At 46.3% G+C, this 27,532-nt stretch overlaps 1 long non-coding RNA gene and 5 other non-coding genes across 6 annotated transcripts; 5 read left to right on the forward strand and 1 right to left on the reverse strand.

Annotated features, from left to right (window-relative positions):
- Positions 1–380: 380 nt before the first annotated feature.
- LOC140420732 (uncharacterized) lies at positions 381–8,113 on the reverse strand. The gene is made up of 2 exons (XR_011946537.1): positions 7,989–8,113; positions 381–5,168 (listed from the first exon to the last, which is right to left on the reverse strand). It is a non-coding gene; the product is annotated as an uncharacterized lncRNA (long non-coding RNA).
- A 14,563-nt stretch (positions 8,114–22,676) lies between these two features.
- trnae-uuc (transfer RNA glutamic acid (anticodon UUC)) lies at positions 22,677–22,748 on the forward strand. Its single transcript has one exon. It is a non-coding gene; the product is annotated as a tRNA-Glu (tRNA).
- A 648-nt stretch (positions 22,749–23,396) lies between these two features.
- trnae-uuc (transfer RNA glutamic acid (anticodon UUC)) lies at positions 23,397–23,468 on the forward strand. Its single transcript has one exon. It is a non-coding gene; the product is annotated as a tRNA-Glu (tRNA).
- Positions 23,469–24,116: 648 nt separating this feature from the next.
- On the forward strand, positions 24,117–24,188 carry trnae-uuc (transfer RNA glutamic acid (anticodon UUC)). Its single transcript has one exon. It is a non-coding gene; the product is annotated as a tRNA-Glu (tRNA).
- Positions 24,189–25,375: 1,187 nt separating this feature from the next.
- Positions 25,376–25,447, forward strand: trnae-uuc (transfer RNA glutamic acid (anticodon UUC)). Its single transcript has one exon. It is a non-coding gene; the product is annotated as a tRNA-Glu (tRNA).
- Positions 25,448–26,633: 1,186 nt separating this feature from the next.
- On the forward strand, positions 26,634–26,705 carry trnae-uuc (transfer RNA glutamic acid (anticodon UUC)). The gene has a single exon. It is a non-coding gene; the product is annotated as a tRNA-Glu (tRNA).
- Positions 26,706–27,532: the final 827 nt, after the last annotated feature.

The raw sequence follows: 27,532 nt of genomic DNA on the forward strand, positions 1-27,532 counted from the left end.
TTAGCTAACCAACCTTCTAACCATGCTGATATGTTGCTCCTCCCGCCCACCCCACCATCCTGAGCTCTTATTATGTGCAATAACCTTTGATGTGGCACCCTGGGGAATACCTTCTGGAAACCTAGATAAACAGGTTCCCCTATATTGACATTCCTTGTTATTTCCTGAAAAAGACTCCATAAATTAGTCAATCCCAATTGACTCTCTGAACCATATTTTCAAACATTGTGTCAAAAACTAAAATCTCCTCTCCCCCTCTGGCTCCTTTACAATTAGCTTAAGAGAGACTCACTTTCAGTTAAAGAGCCTGTCAACCTCTTTCACCCACTTTCCCCAAAGTGAATGAATTTAAGCAGAAAAATACCACCAAAAATCAAATATTTTCAATGAAACAAGTTTATTCATGAAATAGAACATGGTTGTAAATAATATCGGAACATTACTTGCGGATCAAAGACAACCAGAGTAAAAGAGTAACCATGAAAGGATGTTCACAATATTCGGGACCCAAATGTTTCTCTTCGGTTCCTCTGTAGCTTGTTCCTCTGACTCCCCACTTTGAACACAGGAGCACAAAACCCTGGGTTCGAGACACCATCAGCCCTGATCATCCCCATCACCTGATTTCCCAGTCAGTCCTCCAGCAGCTTCCTGTCTATTAGTGTGACACCCATGGCAGATTCCCAACTGGGGCACAGGCCCCGTTCTTCTCAGCTAAATTCAGCCCTCAGCTCAGTTGCCTCGCTGTCATTGACACGATCAATAACGAGACAGAAAGGTGCCAGAGGCTTAAATAGGTAGACAGAACTTGTAGATTAGAATCTCTGTAAAGATCAGTAACTTCAAAACAAAAATCAAATCCCCAGTCAACAAATTAAAGGATCACATGACATGACTTGAGGTTTTATAACTTTTACTGGAACAAACAAACTAGAAGCAACATTAACTAAATATTATTTTTGTAGGAAACCTACACCATAAAAGTATCAGTCCAAAGTGATTCCTGAGGGTTCCGTTCTTTTCTTTTCCCAATCTGGCAGCCTTTAACTCCAGAACTGTCTTTCACAGTGAAAGATTGGCGAGCTACCAGAAAACCGAGACTAGCATAAATAGGTCATTATTTGGTTGGCAAGATGTAACGAGTGGTGTGTCACAGGGATCAGTGCTGGGGAGTCAATCTTTTACAATTTATATCAATGACTTGGATGATGGGTCTGAAGGTAATGATTATTGAGTTTGCTGTTGATGCAGGCAAAAAGGAAAAGGAGGTGGTGTTGCACTGATAATAAGGAACGGCATCAGTACATTAGTAAGGGAGGATCTCAGATCAGGAATACAAAATGTGAAATCTGTTTGGGTGGAGCTAAGGAACAGCATGGGACGGGTTTGGTGCCAGAGGCACAGTGCTGCCTACACACCCCAAGGAGGTTGTACAGTTTTTTACAGAACTGTTGGCCTGTCCGGACGGTGTTTCTCACGGAGATTACTGCCTGTGCCCAGGCACGATGAACGGTGGCAGCTGGCTGCCTCCTTCCCGGGCCGCGGTACAGGGTTGCCCGCCTCTCCTTCACGGCATCCAGCAGGGTCTCAAGCTCGGTGTCCGTAAAGCGGGGTGCCACTCTCCTCACTGCCATCTTGTTGGCTGGGATGGTGTGTGGGGAGTAAAGTGTGTTTATGCAGCTTGTCAGCCTCCTGAGTGTCAATCGTGAATCCGGCAAATCCGGCACCGTTTCTCATTGGAATGGATTGAGTTCCATGTTGTGCCGGTCCTGGCCCCTCAACAGTCGTTGAATTGGACCAGGTGCGGCATCAGTTTTGCTATCGTAGAACTCGCGAATCCTGTCCTAGCATCAACACTTAGTCTCAGGAATGGAAAATTTAGCCAAAGAAGTCTCCCAAAATTAGAGATCCAAGGAACGAGGGAGAGTGAGGAATAAAGGATTACTAAGAGGCTGCATTGGAGAAATTAATGGGATTGAATATTGATAAGTCCGGGAGACCTGATATTCTACATCTCAGAGTGTTGAAAGAGGTTGCTATCGAGATCACAGATACATTGATGATCATCTTCCACAATTCTATAGATTCTGGAATGGTTCCTGCAGATTTAAGGTAGCAAATGTCACCCTATTGTTCAGGAAGGGAGGGAGAGAAAAAATGGTGAACTACAGACCTGTTAGCCTGACATCAGTATTGGGAAAATACCAGAATCTATTATAAAGCATGTGATAAATGGACACCTGGATAATAATAATTAACCTGGATTTATGATATGGAGATGCCAGTGTTGAACTGGGGTGGGCACAGTAAGAAGTCTTACAACACCAGATGAAGGAGCTGCGCTCCGAAAGCTAGTGATTCAAAACAAACCTGTTGGACTTTAACCTGGTGTTGTAAGACTTCTTAACATGGATTTAGGAATAGGTAATCATGTTTGACAAACCTTTTGGAGTTTTTGAGGATGTTATTAACAGAATTGATAAAGGGGAGTCCGTGGATGTGGCACACTTGGATTTTCAGAAGGTTTATGATAAACACCCCACAGGAGGTTAGTCAGCAAAATGAAAACACATGGGATGGGAGGTAATATACTGGCATGGATTGAGGATTGGCCAACAGGCAGAAAACAGAGAGGAGGAATAAATGGGTCATTCTCACCTTAGCAGTTGGGACGAGTGGGTTACTGCAAAGATCAGTACTTGGGCCCCAGCTGTTCATAGTTTATACAATGATTTGGATGTGAGGACTAAATGTAATATTTCCAAGTTCGTAGATGACACAAAACTGGGTGGGAATGTGTGTTGTGAGGAAGATGTAAAGTCTGGTATTGTCTCTTGGCATCCCTGTTGGCTTTGCAGAGGTCGTACCTAGATTTTTTTGCATAGGTCAGGATCGCTTCTCTTGAACTCCTCACACCCGGTCTTCAGTAGGGAGTGAATCTCCCGATTAAACCACTCTTTCTGGTTGGGTAACGTACGTACTACCTTCTTTGACACACAATCTTCTACACACTTACTGATGAAGTCTGTGGTGGCGCTGGCATACTCGTTTAGGTTGGCTGCTGTGTTCTTGAATATGGACCAGTCACTGACTCCAAGCGGTCGAGTAGGAGCTCTTCTGTTACCTCAGACCAGCACTGCACGACCTTCTTAAACGGATTCGCCCGCTCAGGTTTCTGCTTGTATGCCGGGAGAAGGAGCACCGTCTTGTGGTCCGATTTTCCGAAGTGCGGTCAAGGGATGGATCATCAGGCGCCCTTGATGTTTGTGTAGCAGTGGTCAAGGATGTTGGGGCCCCTGTCAGGACAGGAGATGTGTTGGTGGAAGTTTGGCAATACACTCTTGAGGTTAGCCTGGTTGTCCCCGGCCACGATGAACAAGGCCTCTGGGTATTCTGTTTCATTTTTATTTATAGTGGTTACAATTCATCAAGCGCATTCTTCACTTCCGCCTGGGGTGGGATGTAGACCGCCGTGATGATGACAGAAGTGAACTCCATGGAAGGCAGTATGGACGGCAGTTCACAGTCGGGTATTCCAGGCCGGGGAGCAGTAGTTTGTCAGGGTCGCCACGTCCTAGCACCAGGAGTTGATGAGAAGACAAATCCCTCCACCCACTCCAGGTTCAGTCCTGGATGTGATTAACAGCAGGAATAACAGCAGTATCTAACCGTCATCACTTGTGAACCCTTTGATGTCTGAGCATGTTGGATGACTCCCTGCGCACAGTTACAGCAGGTGAATGGCCTCTTTCCAGTGTGGACTCGCTGGTGTGTCAACAGGGCAGATAAATCACACAATCTCCTACCACAATCAGAGCAGGTGAATCAAGTGTGAACTCGCTGGTATCTCCGCAATGTGGATGATGTTTGAAATCTCTTTGTGCAGTGAGAGCAGCTGAACAGTTTCTCCTCAGTGTGAATGCACTGGTGTTCCATCAGTACCTGAGAGCTTTTAAACCCACTCCCACAGTCGGAGCATTTAAAGGGTCTCTCATTGGTGTGAGTGACATTGTGGCTCAGCCAGTGATGACCGAGTGAATCTTTTCCCAGTCGGAGAGGTGAACGCGCTTTCCCCGGTGTGAGCTCGCTCGTGTTTCATCAGGTTGGATGAGGTTCTAAAGCTCTTTGTGCAGTGTGGATGCGCTGGTGGGACATCAGTAGCTGGGAGCTTTTGAAATCCCTCCTGCAGTCAGAGCATTTAAAGAGCCTGCTCTTGGTGTGAGTGACATAGTGGCTCAGCAGGTTGGATGATTGAGTGAATCCCTTATCACACACAGAGCAGATGAACGGCTTCTCCCCGGTGTGAACTCGCTGGTGTGCCTGCAGGTTTGATAACTGAGTGAATCCCTTATCACACATAGTGCAGGTGAATGGCCTCTCCCCGGTGTGAACTCGCTGATGTCTCTGCAGGTGGGCTAACCGAGTGAATCCCTTTTCACACTGAGAGCAGGTGAAAGGCCTCTCTCCAGTGTGAACTTGCTGGTGTCTCTGCAGGCTGGATAACTGAGTGAATTCCTTCCCACAGTCAGAGCAGGTGAAAGGCCTCTCCCCAGTGTGAACTCGTTCGTGTCTCCGCAAGTTGCCAATGTCAGTGAATCCCTTTCCACACTGAGAGCAGGGGAAAGGCTTCTCTCCAGTGTGACTGCGTTGATGCCTTTCCAGCTCGTGCGGGGCTATGAATCCCTTCCCACACATAGAGCAGGTGAACGGCCTCTCTCCAGTGTGACTGCGTTGATGCCTTTCCAGCCCGTACACGCCTTTGAACCCCTTCCCACAATCCTCACATTTCCATGGTTTCTCCATGGTCCGGGTGCTCTTGCGTCTCACCGCGTTGGACGATCTGTTGAAGCCTCGTCCACACACAGAACACCTATACAGTCTCTCCCTGCTGTGAATGGTGTAGTATTTTTTCAGGCTGTGTCAGTGGTTAAAGCTCTTTCCACAGTCAGTGCTATGTAACAGTCTCACACGGGTGTGTGTGTGTCTCAGTGCTTTTCCAGACACACGGATGTTTAAAATCTCTTGAAGCAGACAGAATAGACAAACATTTCGCCTTCTAGATTCAAAGGTCGATGATATTCGGTTCCCAAGAATTGAGTGACTCAGTCAGTTCTTGATGTGATATTTAGTTTGAGATATCGGCCTCAAATTCCTCTCGTTCGAACTTCCTGCAAACAGATTTTATAATAGTAATCATTGTTAGTACAGGATAGAAACTCAGAACAGACAATTCTAATTTCCAGCGAACATTCTTTCCTCTCTCTTTCCCTGAAATGCTCTAAATCTCAATCCCACACTCTCCCTCCATTCTCACTCTGCTGTATCTAATATTCACCCTCCCAATTCTCCTGAAGGCACTGAATCAGGCTGATTGACAGATCCATGCTCATTGCTTCCTGTCCTGGACACAGAGGCTGCCAGACAGATATATGTCTATGTTACTGGACGATAAATGTGTGTAATGTACGGACTGGATTCACTTCCTTCCCCTCCCAATTCTTCTGAAGGTGCTGATTGATGCTGATCAACAAATCTAAACTCATTACAACCCGTACAAGAGTAGAGACTCTCCATCTAAGTATATTTACTGATTAGAGATGGGATGATTCGGAGGAAGAATTTTATTTAGTCATGGAGTGGTCATGGAGCAGGAACCCACTGCCCACAAGGGTTGTGGAAGTCGAGATGATCAATAATTCAAAATAAAATATGAAGAAAATAAACTTGCAGGGGAACAGCAGGGGCTGTTTAGCACAGGGCTAAATCGCTGGCTTTGAAAGCCGTCCAGCAGCACGGTTCAATTCCCGTAACAGCCTCCCCGAACAGGCGCCGGAATGTGGTGACTAGGGACTTTTCACAGTAACTTCATTTGAAGCCTACTTGTGACAATAAGCGATTTTCATTTCATTTAGGGGCTGTTTAGCACAGGGCTAAATCGCTGGCTTTGAAAGCAGACCAAGGCAGGCCAGCAGCACGGTTCAATTCCTGTAACAGCCTCCCCGAACAGGCGCCGGAATGTGGCGACTAGGGGCTTTTCACAGTAACTTCATTTGAAGCCTACTTGTGACAAGCGATTTTCATTTCATTTCATTTTTCAACAGGGATATTGAGGGGGAATGGCACTGACTGGATTACTGTACAGAGAGTCAGCATTGACTTGAGTTCCCAAATGGATTCTGTCAGTGCTGCAATGACTGTATGACTGGAAATATATAATGTAGGTACAGTACTATTTACAAAACTAGAAATAATAATACATGTATTTTATCACAGAACCATCAATAATAGATCTAATATATTCCATATAACACTAGATAGATCTCTGTCTGATATAAAATGTTAAAAATTCATTTATGAGACGTGAGAGTCGCGGTTCAGCCAGCATTTATTGCCCATCCCTAGTTGCCCTTCAGAAGGTGGTGATGAGTTGCCTTCTTGAACTGCTGCAGTCCTTGAGTTGTAGGTACATCCCCTGTGCTTCAGGGAAGGAGTTCCAGGATGTTGTCGCAGCAACAATGAAGGAAGGGCAATATATTTCCACGTCCGTCTGGTGAGTGACTTGGAGGTGAACCTCCAGGTGGTGAGGTACCCAGGTATCTGCTGCTCTTGTCCTTCTAGATAGTAGTGGTCGTGGGTTTGGAAGGTGTTGTCTGAGGAACCTTGGTGAGTTACTGCATTGCACATTGTAGATGGTATACACGGGTGCCACTGTTCTTCGGTGGTGGAGGGTTTGAATATTCGTGGAACGGGGAGCAGTCAAGCAGGCTGCTTTGTTCTGGATGGTGTAGAGCAGCATCTTGAGTGTTGTTGGAGCTACACTCAACCAGGCAAGTGGTAATTATCCTAATACACGCCAGACTTGTGCTTTGTATATGGTGGACAGGCTTTGGGGGTCAGGAGGTGCGTTACTCACTGTAATCTTTGGCCTGCCCTGGTGGCCACCATATTAATATGGCTAGTCCAGTTCAGTTTCTGATCAATAGTATCCCTCAGGATGTTGGTTGTGGAGGATTCAGCGATACTAATGCCACTAAATGTCAAGGGGCGGTGGTTAGATCCTCCTTTGTGGGAGATGGTCATTGCCTGACACTTGTGTAGCACAAATGTAACTTCCACTTATCAGCCCACATCTGGATACTGTCCAGGTCATGATGCATTTGGACATGGACTGCTTCATTATCTGAGGAGTCACGAATGGTGCTGAACATTGTGCAGTCATCCACAAACATCCCCACTTCTCACCTTATCATGAAAGGGAGGTCCTTGATGAAGCAGCAAAAGATGGTTGGGCCAAGGACTGCACCCTGAGGAACTCCTGGAGCTGAGATGATTGACCTCCAACCACCACAACCATCTTCCCTTGTGCCAGGTATGACTCCAACCAGCGGAAAGTTTTCCCCGATTCCCATTGACTGCAGTTTAGCGGGGGCTCCTTGATGCCATACTCGGTCAAACGCTGCCTTGATACCAAGGGCAGTCACTCTCACCTCAACTCTGGCATTCAGCTCTTTTGTCCATGTTTGAACCAAGGCTGTAATGAGGTCAGGTGCTGAGTGACCTTGGTTGGACCCAAACTGAGCGTCCACGAGCAAGTTTTGCTGAGTAAGTCACACTTGATAGCGCTGTTAATGAGTCCTTTCATCACTTTGCTGATGGTGGAGAGTATTCCAACAGGGAAGTAATTGGTTGGGTTTGATTTGTTCTGTTTACTGTTCCCTTTCATGTCAGCCATCTCCTGGGGAAACTAGCCCTTTAAATGTGAACATTAGGAAAGAGACCATCATTTTAGACAGACAAATAAATGTGTCAAGCTGAGGGTGCAAAGGCTGTCAATGTCTTTCAGACAGAGAGAGACCTGGGCCAACCTTTCCAGAGTCTGTACCCTCCCTGGGTTAATTTTCTTTCCTTTTCGTTGCTGCAAGTCACCAGTTGAAGGTCAGAATGAGACAATAAATGGAAAGAGGGAGAAAATAAAGTGTTTTACTCACAGATGTTGGAGACAGGAGTCTGTGTGCAGCTCAAGCTCATTCAGGGTTGGGGGAACAACAGTTTTGCTCGGCAGAAACCTCCATGTCCAGCTTCCGCAATGAGACAATGGGGGAGCTCTGATTGGTGGAAGAGCAGAGTCCTTCCGGTCCTCCAATCTTCCTATTGGTCAACACCTCAGCAGGCAGGTCAGCGGAAGTGATCTCGCCTGCACATGCGCAGATTCCCCTTCCCTCAGACATGCGCAGTCCCGGGTCAGGGGATGGGGAGACCACCGACGGCCGGAACTGTCAGCCGGTTGCCTGGGAACCTTGTCTCGAGGATAAGTGGGGGATGGGGAACAATGGATGGGGCGGGGCTCCCGCGTCTGCGCGCTGGCAAGTGACGTCACCGCAGAGCGGACTCATTCCTATTGGTTGATTTAGAGGACGAGTTCGTTTGGGATGTCACAATGTGGAGGTTGGACAATGAGTTTCAGACTAAAACTTCCTCCTCTGGGCAACATCTGGGAGCAAATCAATGCCTTTCATAAGATATAGGAGCAGAATGAGGCCATTTGGCCCATCGAGTATAACCCTTCAACCCGATTAAAAATCTGTCTAACTCCTCCCTAAATTTACTCACTGTCCCAGCTCCACCGCACTCTGGGGTAGTGAATTGCACAGATTCACAGCCCTTTGGGAGAAGCAGCTTCTCCTCAACTCTTTAGAATTTGCTACCTCTTTTTTTAAATAATCTTCTTTGTCACAAGTAGGCTTACATTAACACTGCAATGAAGTTACTCTGAAAAGCCCCAACGCTCCACATTTTGGCTCCTGTTCGGGCACACAGGGAGAATTCAGAATGTCCAAATTATCTAACAGCCCGTCTTTCGGGGTTTGTGGGAGGAAACCGAAGCACCTGGTGGAATCATAGAATTTACAGTGCAGGCGGAGGGCATTCAGCCCATCGAGTCTGCACCAACCCCTGGAAAGAGCACCCCACCCTAGCCCATGCCTCCACCCCATCCCCGTAACCCAGTAAACCCACCTAACCTTTTTGGATACTCAGGACAATTTATCATGGCCAATCTACCTTTTATCATGGCCAATCCATATAACCTGCACATCTTTGGACTGTGGGAGGAAACCAGGGCACCCGTACAAAACCTATAAAGACACGGGGAGAACACACAGACTCAACACAGCCAGTGACCCAAGCCGGAACCGAACCTGGGACCCTGGAGATGTGAAGCAACTGTGCTCACCACTGTGCTACCATGCTGCCCATCTTATCCTAAGACTATTACCTCTCGTTCTAGAATGCCTGAAAGACGTGCTGTTAGGTGGATTGAACATTCTGAATTCTCCTTCTGTGTACCCGAACAGGCGCCAGAATGTGGCGACACGGGGAGTTTCACAGTCACTTCATTGCCGTGTGTTTTTTTTAATTTAAAGTACGCAATTCATTTTTTCCAATTCAGGGGCAATTTAGCATGACCAATCCACCTAGGCTGCACATCTTTGGGTTGTGGGGGCGAAACCCACGCAAAAACAGGGAGAATGTGCAAACTCCGCATGGACAGTGACCCAGATCCGGGATCGAACCTGGTACCTCGGCGCCATGAGGCGACAGTGCTAACCACTGCGCCACCGTGCTGCCCCATTGCGGTGTTAATGTAAGCCTACTTGTGACAAAAATAAAGATTATTATTATTATTATTAAGTAGGAGTAGCCTCTCCAAGGCAGCCTTCAGGATGCGCGACAATGCAGAATCGCCAAGCAGAAACTTATAGCCAAGTTCCACACATGGGTACGGCCTTGACCGGGACCTTGGATTCATGTCACATTACATTCAGCCCCCCCCTCCCCGCCCCCCCCCCCCCCCCAACCATCTGGCCTGGGCTTGCAAAATTCTGGCTTGAGACAATTGGCACCTCTTTAACCTGTGATTATCCCTCTCTCCAGTCACTCCGCCTGGACCTGTAAATACTTAATTACCTGCAAAGACTCGCATTCAAAAGTACTGTATCATTGACTTTCTCTATGTATATGTTTCTGGAACCCACCTCTTCATTCACCTGAGGAAGGAGCTGTGCTCCGAAAGCTAGTGATTTGAAACAAACCTGTTGGACTTTAACCTGTAAGACTGTGGGCTTGTCAGCTGTACAGTGAAACCAGGCATCCAACAGCCACAGAGTCCTCTAATATTGGACACTGGGTTATCCCTGTTCTGTAAAAAACAGACCTATCTGATACTGGGGGTGATATAGTTAACCTGACCCTTAATTCATTCAATTCCAAAAGTGAATAACATTGATTCAAGTATAGTGATTACTCTGTTAATCTGTCAACAAAGTGGTGTCAGTTCATGCAGATCGCAGTCTGAACTCAATTTCATTACTTATTTTTGTTACTGACTAGTATAGTGTCCAATCTAAAAGGACGGTAGCACGGTGGTTAGCACAGTTGCTTCTCAGCTCCAGGGTCCCAGGTTCAATTCCCGGCTTGGGTCACTCTCTGTGAGGAGTCTGCACTTTCTCCCCGTGTCTGCGTGGGTTTCCACCGGGTACTCCGGTTTCCTCCCACAGTCCAAAGATGTGCAGGTTAGGTGGATTGGTCATGATAAATTGCCCTTAGTGTCCAAAAAAGATTATCTGGGGTTACGGGGGTAGGGTGGAGGTTGGAGGGCTTAAGTAGGGTGCTCTTTCCAAGAGCCGGTGTAGACTCGATGGGCCAAATGGCCTCCTTCTGTACTGTAAATTCCATGATTCCTCTATGACACAGCTCAGAATAGGGATGTTTGGTTTGTGTTTCCTGTCTGCAAAACCTCTCTGCTCATCGCCTGGGAAAGGTGATTACAAAGGACATCGCTGTAAGTAAAGGGTAGAAATCCAGAACTGACAATTCTAGTCATCAGAGAACATACTTTTCCCTCTCAAACTATAAATCACTGTTCCCCACACACTCCCTATTGATTATAGATCGAATACATCCTCCTATCACATTACCATGGGCACCTCACCAGTAGAGAGACAGGAAGGTGCTGGAGGATGGACTGGAAATAGGGCTCTACCAATCAGGGCACAAGGTATGGGACAATGTGTGTGTGTGTGTGGCGGGGGGGGGGGGGGGGGGGGGGGGGGGCTTTGGTATCGTGACCCACAGGGTTCAGTTCTCATGTCCAAAGCAGGGAGTCATGGTACAGAGGAACCAAAGAGAAACAATTTGGATCCTGAACATTGTGAACATCCTTTACTCTGGTTGTCTTTGATCCTCAAGTCATTTTGTCTTTCTCACCTTGTTTGTTTCATTAATTAACATTTGTTATAAAAATGTTGATTTTTGAGACTTTTCATGATTAGATTGATGCACTTTCGGGAAAGTGGGTGAGAGGGGTTGACAGGCTCTTTTTTAAAATAAATTTAGAGTACCGAATTATGTTTTATCCAATTAAGGGGCAATTTAGCAGAGCCAATCCACCTACCCTGCACATCTTTGGGTTGTGGGGGTGAGACCCATGCAGACACGGGGAGAATGTGCAAACTCCACACAGACAGTGACCTGGGGCTGAGATCGAATCCGGGTCCTCAGCGCCATGAGGCAGCAGTGCTAACCACTGCATTACCATGCCGTCCCTGACAGACTCTTTTAACAGAAAGTGAGTCCCTCCAAGGTAATTGGTAAAGGAGCCTGAGGGACAGATGAGATTATATTTTTGACACAGCGATGTTAGACAATGGGCTTCCGGGAGTCAATACAGCCTTTATCCACCATTCCCAAATTCGGGAATGATTCACAGTGATAACCCTTATTGGTGACTGCGGTTAGATTTTATTCAGTGGAAACAAGAGCTCACACATGCTAATGTCTGAGCAGTAGTGTGAAAGTGTACAAACTCAGCAATAGCATGATGGGAAAAATAGCCAACTTATGTAACCATGTATAAGAAAGCTGTGTCAGCTATTACCAAGATCAGACCCTGACAAACTAGACAAAGCTAAGAATCCACATAATCGTATCATACAAGGCCAGAAGAGGGAAAATAGTGCCTGACCTTAGTAAAACCTGATAACAAAGTCACGATCTAGGAATGTCCTAATAACACAACCTCCTCATGACCGAGGACCATCTGCGTCAAGGCATCATGAGTGCAGAGGTGAAAGCAAAATAGGACCACGTCTTAAACCCTCTAAAGACAAAATACTGCGAATAAGCCAAGTCAGGGTCTTTCCATGACAACATGTTTGTTCAGAAGTTATGACTGTATTGATTCCTTACTACTGATTACATTTTTGAACAAGGTCTGTTTTTGTAAAATGATACAGCTTTTGTATAAATATTGAACGTTTTCTCCATGTCTTTGCGAGCTTGAGGAAGAATCAGCAGTTTTGCCTTAACTGCTCTCTCACTTCAAACTGTAGCCATACTGCATGCAGACTTTGGTCAATAAAGACTAAGTTATTTTTAAGAAAACAGAGTTGTAAAGTTGATTTCTCCACAGTCTCGAAGTAGGAAAGATTTCCAATTCAACATTGGCGCTGCGAGCCCTCACCAATACCCTGCGTGATTTCCGTGGGGGACCTAACAAGTGATCGAGCAGCGACCCGGAGAGCGGAGACGGACGGCGCAACAAGGTAAGCTTTAACCTTGGTCTCTCTCTCTCTCTCGGATCGGTGCTGTGACCCCTCGTCCCTGACGGAGAACGCTGACAGGTGACGGTGTTCGAATCTAAATTTGACTGTGAGTAAAGTTCTTAGGGTCTGGGACCCGGTTGTCGTTCGTAGCCTAAGGTCAGGGACCCCCTGCTCTTGTTTTTCCCCCCCAGGACAGGGATACAGAGGCTTGGCTAGGGTCAGGGACCAGATTTTGATTTTTGACTTTTAAATTTGCAAGGCAGTTTTTCCCCATTTTTTTTCTCTTTTAATTTTTTTTCCACTCCTTAAAAGTCATGGGCCAGAGCCTGGACAAAACGGAGGACAATTCTCCCTTGCTTTTTATGTGCACTACGTTCCCTGATCAGAAGCGCAATTTACGTCTCTTGTCTTCAGCTTTAAATAAGAAATTCGGAACTGAAGTTTGGCCACTAGGTGGTACCTGGAATTTAGAAAACTGCACCGCTGCAGAGACAGCCATTTGGTCTCGGAATGCCGGAGCCAAATGGAAGAAATTAATCACCAAATGGCAAAAAGAATCAGACAGATGACACAAACTGTCCTTATTAATGAGTTGGAGGGGCAATGCCCGTAGGAGAGGGATTGCTGATTATATAAACGGAGAAACCAAAGACTGGGAAACGTTGAAATTCGAATGTGGACTATGGGACAGGAAAGATCCTAAGAAACAAGGGGTGGATAATACTGCATCGGGTGATAAGCAGGAGGATCCTCCCACTACCTCTGGCATGCCGTTGTTTCCCTATTCGGTTGATACAGAGGAGGAGGAGGAGGAGGAATTAAACCCCACGATGCCCCTATATCCACCTCTTCCCACCTCCACGGTGCGGCAGCCCCGTTCTCACCCTCCTCCTTGTAACAACCTTGCTGCCGATAATCTCCCTGCTGCTATTTCTCCCGTAGCAACACGCACTCGCTCAAAAGCACCAACCCCCTTCCTCGATCAGCCCGTCACCTCTGTTAGTCAGGCTTTCCAAGAATTAGCTATCCGCACAGCACCGGTAGAGGAGCCTTTTCCACCACCGCCTCCCCCTGCAAATTTTCCAATCCGACATCTCGTTAACCCTCGAGCGACTGATGATGACGACCAATTTATTGAGACATGGTAGACTTTTAAACCTCAGGAACTCTGTTTGATCATGGCTCACTGTCCGTCACATAAGACGGACCCAGAGGGCTTTACTGAATATCTGAGGAGAACTGCGACCGTGTATGGTTCTATCCCTAGGGATCAGTATTCCCTTATATTTTCGTCCCTTCCCCCAGATTTAGGTGAGAAATGGAAACGGGAATTAGGGGATCATGGGACCACATGGGATGCGTTTAAGACCAACAATCCATCAGATGAGGCGCAACTCACTTTAATGTTCCCAGCACTTAAGCGTGCTCTCTGTAAACCTGTAGATATCTCCAAAATTCTTGATTGTACACCCACTCCTAAGGAGGAGGGACCTGAATTTTTTGACCGCTTTTGTGGAATTTACACTCTTTATTCTGGTGATGAGACTTTTAATGCGGGCTTGAAATCTCCCCAGTTCAATGCGCTGCTTATGCAGGTCGTGCCTGACCGCATAGCGACCAGTATTAAAACTAATAATATGGATTGGTCCGATAGCTCCAAATCCCACATGCGACGTGCTATCTCTTATTACTGGAGCAATGGCCGTGACCGCGAAGCTTTCAGAAGGGACCCTCCTACACCCAAAATAAAGTCGGAGTTTGTCCAGCGACCCCCTCGCAAGAACCCCCCACCATATGAACGTCACCATGGCCCTCCCCGGCCTTGTCCTCCAACCCGAGACAGTGTCAATTGCTTTAATTGCAGACGGACGGGTCACTACGCTAGGGATTGCCCTGCTCCACGCAGAGACAGGGCACCCCCTCCACGGCGGTATGCTCCCTTCACAGACTCCCACCCCTATTGACTGGCCCGCTCCAATTTCCCGGTTCTCTCTGGCGACCACTCTGAGGAACCCACAGCTACAATTCACATTGAGGGTATTCCCGTCCCCTTCCTCATTGATACAGGGGCAACTGCTTCTACGTTGAATTTGACGTTAGTTAAACAATATTGTTTTCCTCTCTCAGACGATTATGTGGAACTTTCTGGTTTTATGGGTGAGGGGTCTATATACCAACTCACGAAACCCCTTCTGGTTCAATTTAATGACCGTCAATGTTGTATTCCCTTCACTGTCACGCGTACCCTCGGTGTTAATCTTGCTGGCCGTGATCTGTTATGTCCCTTACAAGTTGAGTTTGTTTGCCTTGATGACGGCGTCACGATCTCCACGGCTCCACAAGTCCAGCCTCGAAATTTACCCCTTTTTTTCACTCCCAAATGGTGGTCCATTGATTTTGATCCCTCCAATTTTTCGCCTCCCTTGCATGTTCCTCATCCACACGTGACCCTTTGCTATGACCACACGGGGTGCTCGCCCGATTTGGAGACCGTATACCAGGACTCCCTCGGGTCCACGGTGGCGGTTACTTTCATCGCTCATGCTGACGGAAAAGAGGGCTCTGCCTTTCTTGTTGAAGTGCCCCTCGTATTCTGGAATCAGTCTGGACTAGTGGCACCTCACGTTACCCTCACTGTCAATGCAGGCTACAGTGCCAGGTCACTGGGCTTTCTGGTTGCTACCCTCCAAGGAAAATGTGATCCTTTTTATACTGGACGATAGACCTTCCCTGAATGCACGTTACAGTATTTTTCACAGCCCTTTTGTGTTGATGGTACATTGAACCACCATCGGACCAACCGTTCCCCGTCCCCAGAGATTCCTGCAGACTTATGGGCTGCGTCCAAACACGAAGTTGGTCTTACCAATGTGCCTCCAGTTCTCATTAAGGTTAAGTCCGGTGTGCCCCTGCCCTCCACTTCTCAGTACCCTATTCGCCCTGACGCTGAGGAGGGAATCTCCAGCATGATACAGTCCTTCCTTCAACAGGGAATTTTGGTTCCGTGCCAATCGCCCTGTAACACTCCTATTCTTCCGGTTCCTAAGGTTGGGCGGCCGTCTGAATGGCGTTTGGTCCAGGACCTCCGCCGTATCAATCAGATCGTTGAACCCTTGCATCTCCTGGTCCCTAACCCGGCTACAACCCTCAGTAATATCCCGCCTGAGGCAGCTGTCTTTACCCTTGTGGAATTACAACACGCATTTTTTGCGATACCCCTTGTGGCTGAATCCCAGTATTTGTTTGCCTTCACATTCAAAGGGTACCAGTAAACTTGGACTAGGCTACCACAGGGTTTCATTCATTCACCGACACTCTTCTCACAGGCACTGCACTCCCAATTAGCTACTTTGACACCCCCGGGGGGATCTACTATTATACAGTATGTCGATGACTTACTCCTTGCTAGCCCTGACTTTGCTTCTAACGAGAGCGACTCCATTTATCTGCTCACCCGTCTCCATTCCTGGGGATATGTAATACCACCTAATAAAGTACACAAAGGACAGAGGCAGGTTAAATTTCTGGGTGCTCTGATAAGCGCTACTGAACGTTCCCTTACGCAGGATCGTATTACTCCCATTTTGCAAACCACACTTCCTACCTCACCAAAGCAGATGAGAGCCTTTTTAGTTTTAGTGAACTTTTGCAAACAATGGATTCCGAATGTTACTGCTCATACCAAGGAGCTTACTCCTTATTCCTCCCAGAATTCACCCCTTAAGTTTGAACTACCCGATTTAGCACAGCAATCTTTTGTTACTCTCAAGAATGCGCTGGCTTCCGCCCCGGTTCTAGGAAGACCTCTTTATGACAGGCCCTTCCAGTTGTATGTTAATGTCCTGGACCTATGTGCCACGGGTGTCTTGACACAGGAACATGGTGACCAACGCCGTCCGGTTGCCTATTATTCTACTAAATTGGATCCGGTAGCTTGAGGTTTGCCCCCCTGCACTCAAATTCTCACTGCTGTACATGTGTTAGCTCAGACAGCCTCTAATTTGCGCATACCTCACACTCTGTTGTGGCTCTCCTTACATCTCAGCAGACCCAGCATCTGACACAGGCCCACTTGAGCCGATATGAGGTCTCACTATTACAGAACCCATATCTGTCTTTCCATTACTGTTCCACTTTAAATCCCGCAGCATTCCTCGAACATCCCCCTGACGTACTTGTTGATCCACCACATGATTGTTTGCTTAGGAATCATTTCCTTACCGCACCTCGTACCCGATTTAACTGACCACCCTCTTGATAACCCTGATCTCACTTTTTATGTTGATGGCAGTTCTTCTATTTCCCAAATGGGTGTCCCGCAATCGGGGTATGCCATTGTTACAGACACTGACATTCTGGAAGCAGCTGCTTTCCAGATTCCAGTCTCGGCGCAGAAAGCTGAGCTATTCGCCCTTACTAGAGCCTGTGTTCTGGCCAAAGACCAAAGTGCGAATGTGTACACAGACTCTAGGTACGCTTTTGGTGTCACCCACGATTTTGGCCGCCTCTGGCAGCAACGTGGGTTCCTTACCTCTGCAGGCTCTCCCATTCTAAATGCTCTTTGGGTTAAAAATCTCCTCGTTGCTATTCAACTTCCTCGTCAATTGGCTATCATTAAATGTGCTGCGCACACTTCCGGGGACACTCCTGTGCAATTAGGAAATGCCCGTGCGGATTCAGCCGCTAAGGCAGCGCCTGCATCAGCCTCTATGCTTGTTCCCGCAGGTGGTACACAGGCTTTAAATCAGCTACCTATTCTAGCAACAAAGGGCATGCCAGAGTTAGCTGAAATTCAAAGGTTACAGAGGGACGCCTCTTATTCTGAGCGCACACTATGGAAGTCAATGGGGTGTTCGCACTCGTTGACACAAAACCTCTGGCTTACCCCAGTAGGTCAAGTTTGTGTTCCAGATTCGTTATTGCCGATACTTATTGATTATTTGCATTCTTGTACCCATCTTGGCAAGGAGGGAATGGTACAGCTACTTTTGAAAACTTGGTGGCACCCAGATCTGAATACAGCAGCACAAATGCGTCTGGATCGATGTCTTATTTGCATGAAAAATAATAAGGGTAAAGGCATTAAATGCCCTCCCGGAACAACCCCCTTGCCAGATGGTCCTTTTGCCTGCATACAGCTGGATTTTATTGAATTACCGAAAGTACAATGCTATAAATATTGTTTAGTGATCATTGATGTATTTAGTAAATGGATTGAAGCCTTCCCCACCACCAACTGTACTGCACATACGGTGGTAAAATTACTATTGACAGAAATTATTCCCCGATTTGGGATTCCCAGAATGCTGAGCTCAGACAATGGAACACATTTTGTGGCTCGAATCAATTATGAATTATGCGAAGCACTCAAAATTAAACAACAACTGCACTGCGCGTATCATCCACAGGCAGCAGGAATTGTAGAGAGAGCAAATGGGACCTTAAAAGAAAAATTATCTAAATTGACCGAAGAAACTGGATTAAATTGGTTAAAGATATTGCCTTTGGCACTGTTTCACATGAGGGTTACTCCACATTCGCGGTCCGGACTGTCAGCTGCAGAGATAGTCTACGGTCGGTCAATGAGGACTCCCTGGTATGCCCATGAAGAACCCCTAGAGGGAGTAGACCTCCACGTTATGGGAGATAAAATGCTGAGTTATTTGAAGCAATTAACATTTTCTTCAAAGTTTCTCCACTCGCAGGTAAAACAGGCCCATCTCCCAGCAGCAGCCGGAACAAAGATCCCTCGATATCCAGTAGTCAAACCAGGAGACTACGTGCTGATAAAGAATTGGGACAGAGAGAAGTTAGGGCAACGCTGGAGCGGCCCTTTTCAAGTATTGCTGACTACACCGACTGCCGTTAAACTCGAAGGACGTTCGAGTTGGGTACACCTATCGGATTATAAGAAGATTGGTTTCAGCCCCAACGAGGATGCAGAATGAGGATCTTCATTATCACATTTGGACTATTTGGACTAATTGGTCTTAATGGCCATTCGACAGTAGGCGAACAAACTGACCAAGAGCTGCGTGCTAATAGCTTTCTATATATGTCATATATTTATGCTGACAGATTGAATGTAAGTAACTGTTGGGTTAGTACCCGTATCCCCATCCATTCCAAGGAGGGGCTACCTCTCCAATCACTCCCATTCCACTTAGCAGAAACAGTTGAGTGGGTACTGCGTCAAAACCGAACACAGGGGTTCGGTGGAGATATGAAAATTTGGAGATTGGCTGGCTATGGGATGACTAGATTTTTAGCCTGGTATCAACCTGGATATCCCCATGTTTCGAATCCCCCTGCCCTTACCATCCCATCGAGCACTGCGCAAGGATCCCGATGTTTTAGTAAATCAGGAGAAGGACCATCAATGGGGCAGAGTAGGTGTAATCTTACAACCGAATGGCAGGGACCGATACCAAACCCTCCAACAAGGGTATGTTTGTTCTTGATTGGTCCAGGGTGTGGAATAAAACATCAAATAGCTCATGGACGCATAATTCCCAGGTACCCTGGATGACAATGGCTGAGAATTTTACGGCCTATAACGAAGTGTAAGACAGCTGTGTCAGCTAAGTGCCAAGTTCAGACCCTGACAAACTAGACAAAGCGAAGAATCCACATAATCGTATCATACAAGGCCAGAAGAGGGAAAATAGTGCCTGACCTTAGTAAAACCTGATAACAAAGCCACGATCCAGGAATGTCCCAATAACACAACCTCCTCATGACCTAGGTCCATCTGCGTCAAGGCATCATGAGGGCAGAGGTGAAAAACAAAATAGGACCACGTCTTAAATCCTCTAAAGACAAAATACTGCAAATAAGCCGAGTCAGGGTCTTTCTATGACAACATGGTTGATCAGAAGTTATGACTGTATTTTACTAGACAACAGGTGAGGGAATTTCCGGTGCTCCCGACACAGGGGATACAGGACAGGGTGCTTTCAGGGGTGTGGGTCGGAGAGGGCAAGGTGTCAGAGATTTACCGAGAGATGAGGGAAGAGGGGGAGGAGTCGGTGGGCGAACTAAAAGGAAAGTGGGAAGAAGAACTAGGGGAGGAGATAGAGGAGGGTATGTGGGCTGATGCCCTAAGCAGGGTAAATTCCTCTTCCTCATGCGCCAGGCTTAGCCTGATTCAATTTAAGGTGCTACATAGAGCACACATAACGGGAGCAAGATTGAGCAGGTTCTTTGGAGTGGAGGACAAATGTGGGAGGTGTGGCGGGAGCCCGGCAAACCACGCACATATGTTTTGGGCATGCCCGGCACTGGAAGGGTATTGGAAGGGAGTGACGGGAGTGATTTCGCGGGTGGTGAAGGCCCGGGTCAAACCAGGCTGGGGGTTAGCTCTATTTGGAGTTGCGGAAGAGCCGGGAGTGCAGGAGGCGAAAGAGGCCGACGTTGTGGCCTTTGCGTCCCTAGTAGCCCGGCGCAGGATCCTACTCATGTGGAAGGAGGCGAAACCCCCCGGACTGGAGGCCTGGGTAAATGATATGGCGGGGTTCATTAAACTGGAGCAGATAAAGTTTGCCCTGAGAGGATCGGCTCAAGGGTTCACCAGGCGGTGGCAGCCATTTCTCGACTACCTAGGGGAACGTTAGAGGGAAGACAGATGACCAGCAGCAGCAACGCGGGGGGAGGGGGGGGAGGGGGGGGGGGGTTAGTTTAGGTCAAAGATAAAGGGGTTTTGTTACTTGTGTATTGTTTAAAATTTCTGTATTGTTATTGTTGCGTTTGCTTTGTAAGAGGGGAAAAATTGTTGTTTGGGAAAAAATTTTCAATAAAACATTTATAAAAAAAAAAAAAGAAGTTATGACTGTATTGACATTTTTGAACAAGGTCTGTTTTTGTAAAATGATACAGCTTTTGTATAAATATTGAACGTTTTCTCCATGTCTTTGCGAGCTTGAGAAAGAATGAGCAGGTTTACCTTAACAGCTCTCTCTCTCTCTAACCTGTAGCCATCTGCATGCAGACTTTGGTCAATAAAGACGAAGTTAGTTTTATCGAAACCAAGGTGTAAAGTTGTTTTTTTCACAGTCTTGAAGTAGGAAAAATTTTAAAAGACGACAGTCAGCATGGATTTATGAAAGGGAAAATCATGCTTGACAAATCGACTGGAATTCAGCAAAATGAGGGAGATGTTGACGCGGAGCTGGGTTCGATTCCCGGGCAGGGCATGATGCTTTATTGTTGTCCAGCAAACCGTACAACGAAGCTGAATCGCAGTTTCACAGAAAAGAGCTCTGCCAGAATCAGTTAAGTGAGATTTGTTGTTTCACATCAGAGCTTAAAAAGTCCAAGTGCAGCAGGTCGAGAACAAGTACAGATGCTGGAAGAGACGGAGAGATGTTGACGTCAGCCAAAATGTGGGTGGTAATGGGCCAGATGTTATTGCTCACCAGACACAAGTATCTCCCAGATTTGGGTGCAAATCTCGGGTGTGGCATCAGGAAAATTTCTCACTCAAATTATTCAGTGCATTGAGGTCTCAGGAGCTGAATACAACGAAAGAAGCATAAGTCATTTAGGGATTATGTAAATGCTGCGCGGAGGTTAAGTGAGCGGGGTATAATCTACCTGCATGTTTCTGAGCCTGTGCTCGGTGTATTGGGAGGTTTGCTCCTGGTTGGAGTGTCCATGGGATGGGCAGTAACCCGCTAATTGAAGCTGCAGTCCCCGCGTTCTGCTGGCAGCGGGTGAATGGAGAGTTTGGGTAAAATCCTGCTGCTTGTCCCTCTCTCACCCACTGTGGAGCCGGGGAAGAAAGAATCTCATTCAAAACTTGTGGAAGTATAAATGTCACAAGGCTGTGAGATGACGTGTGTTAATGTTTAACAACAAATCGGAACGTGGAAGCTTTGCCTCATAGTTACAGATGAGTAAGTTTCTTGCTTATGCCCAGTATGAAACAGGGGAGTTTGTGTATGTTAAGCAAACGTGAGTTTCACGTCAGAAAAAGATCAACAAAAATTCTAATATTGATCAAAACTTAATTGCGGAAAGGATTAACTGTCAATGTTTTGAAAAATTGAAATGAGTTATTTGGAATTACTAATGAATGTCCGCCGGATAGGTTTCACAGCAGCCACAGTGATAAGGTTGGTGGGTTTAGGAAATTGGAAGTTACACATGAGCAGCTTTTGGGACTATTTCACCTCACTGTCGATTTCATGTTACAGCGAACAACAATCGGTGTTGTGATTGGCTGAAGATGTCACTTGTGTTCATTTTAAACATGTAATTTTGTATACTTCTAATGAAAACTCGGAAACCAAAACAAAAGGTGAATGATATACTGTAAACCCGGGTTAAAATTTTCCGTGTCAATTTCTCTGGTGGTCTAGTGGTTAGGATTCGGCGCTTTTACCGCCGCGGGTTCGATTCCCGGTCAGGGAATGATGAATTATTGTTGTCCAGCAAAATGTTCAATGAAGCTGAATCGCAGTTTCACAGAAAGGAGCTCTGCCAGAATCAGTTCAGTGACATTTGTCGTTTCACATCAGAGCTGAAAAAGTCACAAGTGCATCAGATCGAGAACAAATACAGAGGCAGGAAGAAACGGTCAGTGATTGGCTGCAAAGTGAGAGAGATTATGAAGCAAGCGAAAATGTGAGTGGTATTGGGCCGGATTTTGATGCTCACACAGACACAATAATCCCCCCCCCCCCCCCCCCCCCCCTTATCAGGGTCCGAATCTCGGGCGTGATAACAAGAAAACTTCGAACACAAATTATTCAGTCCATTGAGGTCACAGGAGCTGAATACAACAGAAGAAGCTCAAAGGAAATGATACTCACTGAGGGATTGTGTAAATGCTGCTCGGAGGTTAAGTGAGCGGGGTATAATCTACCTGCATGCTTCTGAGCCTGTGCTCGGTGTATTGGGAGCTTTGCTCCTGGTTGGAGTGACCCCGGGATGGGCAGTTAGCCGCTAAAGATTAGCTAAAGATGTCACTTCTGTTCATTCTAAATATGTAATTTTGTATATTTCTAATTAAAACTGGGAAATAAGAATGAAAGGCGAATGCTGTCAGACGGGTTAAAACCTTGCTTGTCAGTTTCCCTGGTGGTCTAGTGGTTAGGATTCGGCGCTTTCACCGCCGCGGCCCGGGTTCAATTCCCGGTCAGGGAATGATGAATTATTGCTGTCCACCAAACCGTTCAATGAAGCTGAATCGCAGTTTCACAGGAAAGAGCTCTGCCAGGATCAGTTTAGTGATATTTGTCGTTTCACATCAGAGCTGAAAAAGTCACAAGTGCATCAGGTCGAGAACAAATACAGAGGCAGGAAGAAACGGTCAGTGATTGGCTGCAATGCAAGTGAGAGAGATGTTGACGCATCGCAAATCTGCGTGGTATTGGGTCAGATGTTATTGCTCTCACAGACAGAAATATCTCCCCGATCTGGGTGCAAATCACCAACGTGATGACAAGAAAACTTCTCACTGAAATTATTCAGTCCATTGAGGTCACAGGATCTGAATACACCTAAAGAAGCTCAAAGGATGTTCCACTGACTGAGGAATTGTGTAAATGCTGCTCGGAGGTTAAGTGAGCGGGGTATAATCTACCTGCATGTTTCTGAGCCTGTGCTCGGTGTATTGGGAGCTTTGCTCCTGGTTGGAGTGACCCCGGGATGGGCAGTTAGCCGCTAAAGATTAGCTAAAGATGTCACTTCTGTTCATTCTAAATATGTAATTTTGTATATTTCTAATTAAAACTGGGAAATAAGAATGAAAGGCGAATGCTGTCAGACGGGTTAAAACCTTGCTTGTTAGTTTCCCTGGTGGTCTAGTGGTTAGGATTCGGCGCTTTCACCGCCGCGGCCCGGGTTCAATTCCCGGTCAGGGAATGATGAATTATTGCTGTCCACCAAACCGTTCAACGAAGCTGAATCGCAGTTTCACAGAAAAGAGCTCTGCCAGGATCAGTTTAGTGATATTTGTCGTTTCACATCAGAGCTGAAAAAGTCACAAGTGCATCAGGTCGAGAACAAATACAGAGGCAGGAAGAAACGGTCAGTGATTGGCTGCAATGCAAGTGAGAGAGATGTTGACGCATCGCAAATCTGCGTGGTATTGGGTCAGATGTTATTGCTCTCACAGACAGAAATATCTCCCCGATCTGGGTGCAAATCACCAACGTGATGACAAGAAAACTTCTCACTGAAATTATTCAGTCCATTGAGGTCACAGGATCTGAATACACCTAAAGAAGCTCAAAGGATGTTCCACTGACTGAGGAATTGTGTAAATGCTGCTCGGAGGTTAAGTGAGCGGGGTATAATCTACCTGCATGTTTCTGAGCCTGTGCTCGGTGTATTGGGAGCTTTGCTCCTGGTTGGAGTGACCCCGGGATGGGCAGTTAGCCGCTAAAGATTAGCTAAAGATGTCACTTCTGTTCATTCTAAATATGTAATTTTGTATATTTCTAATTAAAACTGGGAAATAAGAATGAAAGGCGAATGCTGTCAGACGGGTTAAAACCTTGCTTGTTAGTTTCCCTGGTGGTCTAGTGGTTAGGATTCGGCGCTTTCACCGCCGCGGCCCGGGTTCAATTCCCGGTCAGGGAATGATGAATTATTGCTGTCCACCAAACCGTTCAATGAAGCTGAATCGCAGTTTCACAGGAAAGAGCTCTGCCAGGATCAGTTTAGTGATATTTGTCGTTTCACATCAGAGCTGAAAAAGTCACAAGTGCATCAGGTCGAGAACAAATACAGAGGCAGGAAGAAACGGTCAGTGATTGGCTGCAATGCAAGTGAGAGAGATGTTGACGCATCGCAAATCTGCGTGGTATTGGGTCAGATGTTATTGCTCTCACAGACAGAAATATCTCCCCGATCTGGGTGCAAATCACCAACGTGATGACAAGAAAACTTCTCACTGAAATTATTCAGTCCATTGAGGTCACAGGATCTGAATACACCTAAAGAAGCTCAAAGGATGTTCCACTGACTGAGGAATTGTGTAAATGCTGCTCGGAGGTTAAGTGAGCGGGGTATAATCTACCTGCATGTTTCTGAGCCTGTGCTCGGTGTATTGGGAGCTTTGCTCCTGGTTGGAGTGTCCCCGGGATGGGCAGTAACCCGCTGATTGAAGCTGCAGTCCCCGCGTTCGGGTAAAATCCTGCTGCTTGTCCCTCTCTCACCCACTGTAGAGCCAGGCAAGAAATAATCTCATTCAAAACTTGTGGAAGTGTAAATGTCACAGGGCTGTGAGATGACGTGTTGTGTTAACGTTTAACAACATATCGGAACCAGGAAGCTTTCCTCATAGTTACAGATGAGTACTTTTTAATATTCCTGCCCAGTATGAAACAGGAGAGTTTGTGTTTGTTCCGCAAACGTGTGATAGTTTCAGTTCAGAAAAAGATCAACAAAAATTGGAAACTATTCTAATTTTGATCAAAACTTAATTGCGAAAAGAAAAAACTATGTTTTCAAAAATTAAAATGAGTTATTTGAAATTACGAATGAATGTCCGCCGGATGACGAGTTGTCAGTTTCACAGGGGCCACAGTGATAAGGTATGTGGGTATAGGAAATTGGAAGTTACACATGAGCAGCTTTTGGGACTATTTCACCTCACTGTCGATTTCATGTTCCAGCGAACAACAATCGGTGTTGTGATTGGCTGAAGATGTCATTTGTGTTCATTTTAAACATGTAATTTTGTATACTTCTAATGAAAACTCGGAAATCAAAATAAAAGGTGAGTGATATACTGTCAACCCAGGTTACATTTTTTGTCGTTAGTTTCCCTGGTGGTCTAGTGGTTAGGATTCGGCGCTTTCACCGCCGCGGCCCGGGTTCGATTCCCGGTCAGGGAATGATCAATTATTGTTGTCCAGCAGAATGTTCAATGAAACTGAATCGCAGTTTCACAGAAAAGAGCTCTGCCAGAATCAGTTCAGTGACATTTGTTGTTTCACATCAGAGCTGAAAAAGTCACAAGTGCAGCAGGTCGAGAACAAAGACAGGGCAGGAAGAAACGGACAGTGATTGGCTGCAAAGTGAGAGAGATTATGAAGCAAGCGAAAATTTGAGTGGTATTGGGCCAGATTTTGATGCCCACACAGACACAATAATCCTCCCCCCCCTCCCCCCACGCCCGATCAGGGGCCGAATCTCGGGCGTGATGACAAGAAAACTTCGAACACAAATTATTCAGTCCATTGAGGTTACAGGAGCTGAATACAACAGAAGAAGCTCAAAGGAAATGATACTCACTGAAGGATTGTGTAAATGCTGCTCGGAGGTTAAGTGAGCGGGGTATAATCTACCTGCATGTTTCTGAGCCTGTGCTCGGTGTATTGGGAGCTTTGCTCCTGGTTGGAGTGTCCCCGGGATGGGCAGTAACCCGCTGATTGAAGCTGCAGTCCCCGCGTTCGGGTAAAATCCTGCTGCTTGTCCCTCTCTCACCCACTATAGAGCCAGGCAAGAAATAATCTCATTCAAAACTTGTGGAAGTGTAAATGTCACAGGGCTGTGAGATGACGTGTTGTGTTAACGTTTAACAACATATCGGAACCAGGAAGCTTTCCTCATAGTTACAGATGAGTACTTTTTAATATTCCTGCCCAGTGTGAAACAGGAGAGTTTGTGTTTGTTCCGCAAACGTGCGATAGTTTCAGTTCAGAAAAAGATCAACAAAATTTGGAAACTATTCTAATTTTGATCAAAACTTAATTGCGAAAAGGAAAAATTAAAATGAGTTATTTGAAATGACGAATGAATGTCCGCCGGATGACGAGTTGTCAGTTTCACAGGGGCCACAGTGATAAGGTTGGTGGGTTTAGGAAATTGGAAGTTACACATGAGCAGCTTTTGGGACTATTTCACCTCACTGTCGATTTCATGTTCCAGGGAACAACAATCGGTGTTGTGATTGGCTGAAGATGTCACTTGTGTTCATTTTAAACATGTAATTTTGTATACTTCTAATGAAAACTCGGAAATCAAAATAAAAGGTGAGTGATATACTGTCAACCCGGGTTACATTTTTTGTCGTTAGTTTCCCTGGTGGTCTAGTGGTTAGGATTCGGCGTTTTCACCGCCGCGGCCCGCGTTCGATTCCCGGTCAGGAAATGATCAATTATTGTTGTCCAGCAGAATGTTCAATGAAACTGAATCGCAGTTTCACAGAAAAGAGCTCTGCCAGAATCAGTTCAGTGACACTTGTTGTTTCACATCAGAGCTGAAAAAGTCACAAGTGCAGCAGGTGGAGAACAAAGACAGGGGCAGGAAGAAACGGACAGTGATTGGCTGCAAAGTGAGAGAGATTATGAAGCAAGCGAAAATTTGAGTGGTATTGGGCCAGATTTTGATGCTCACACAGACACAATAATCCCCCCCCCCCTCCACGCCCGATCAGGGTCCGAATCTCGGGCGTGATGACAAGAAAACTTCGAACTCAAATTATTCAGTCCATTGAGGTTACAGGAGCTGAATCCAACAGAAGAAGCTCAAAGGAAATGATACTCACTGAGGGATTGTGTAAATGCTGCTCGGAGGTTCAGTGAGCGGGGTATAATCTACCTGCATGTTTCTGAGCCTGTGCTCGGTGTATTGGGAGCTTTGCTCCTGGTTACAGTGTCCCCGTGATGGGCACTTAGCCGCTGATTGAAGCTGCAGTCCCCGCGTTCTGCTGGCAGCGGGTGAATGGAGAATTAGTGTAAAATCCTGCTGCTTGTCCCTCTCTCACCCACTGTGGAGCAGGGGAAGAGAGAAACACATTCCAAAAGTGTAAATGTCACAAGGCTGTGAGATGACGTGTTGTGTTAATGTTTAACAACAAATCGAAACGAGGAAGCTTTGCCTCATAATTACAGATGAGTAAGTTTTAATGTTCGTGCCCTGTCTGAAACAGGGGAGTTTGTTTATGTTCAGCAAACGTGATAGTTTCACTTCAGAAA

The sequence above is a fragment of the Scyliorhinus torazame genome, chromosome 5 (genome assembly GCF_047496885.1).
Source record: "Scyliorhinus torazame isolate Kashiwa2021f chromosome 5, sScyTor2.1, whole genome shotgun sequence".
Classification (NCBI taxonomy): Eukaryota; Metazoa; Chordata; class Chondrichthyes; order Carcharhiniformes; family Scyliorhinidae; genus Scyliorhinus; species Scyliorhinus torazame.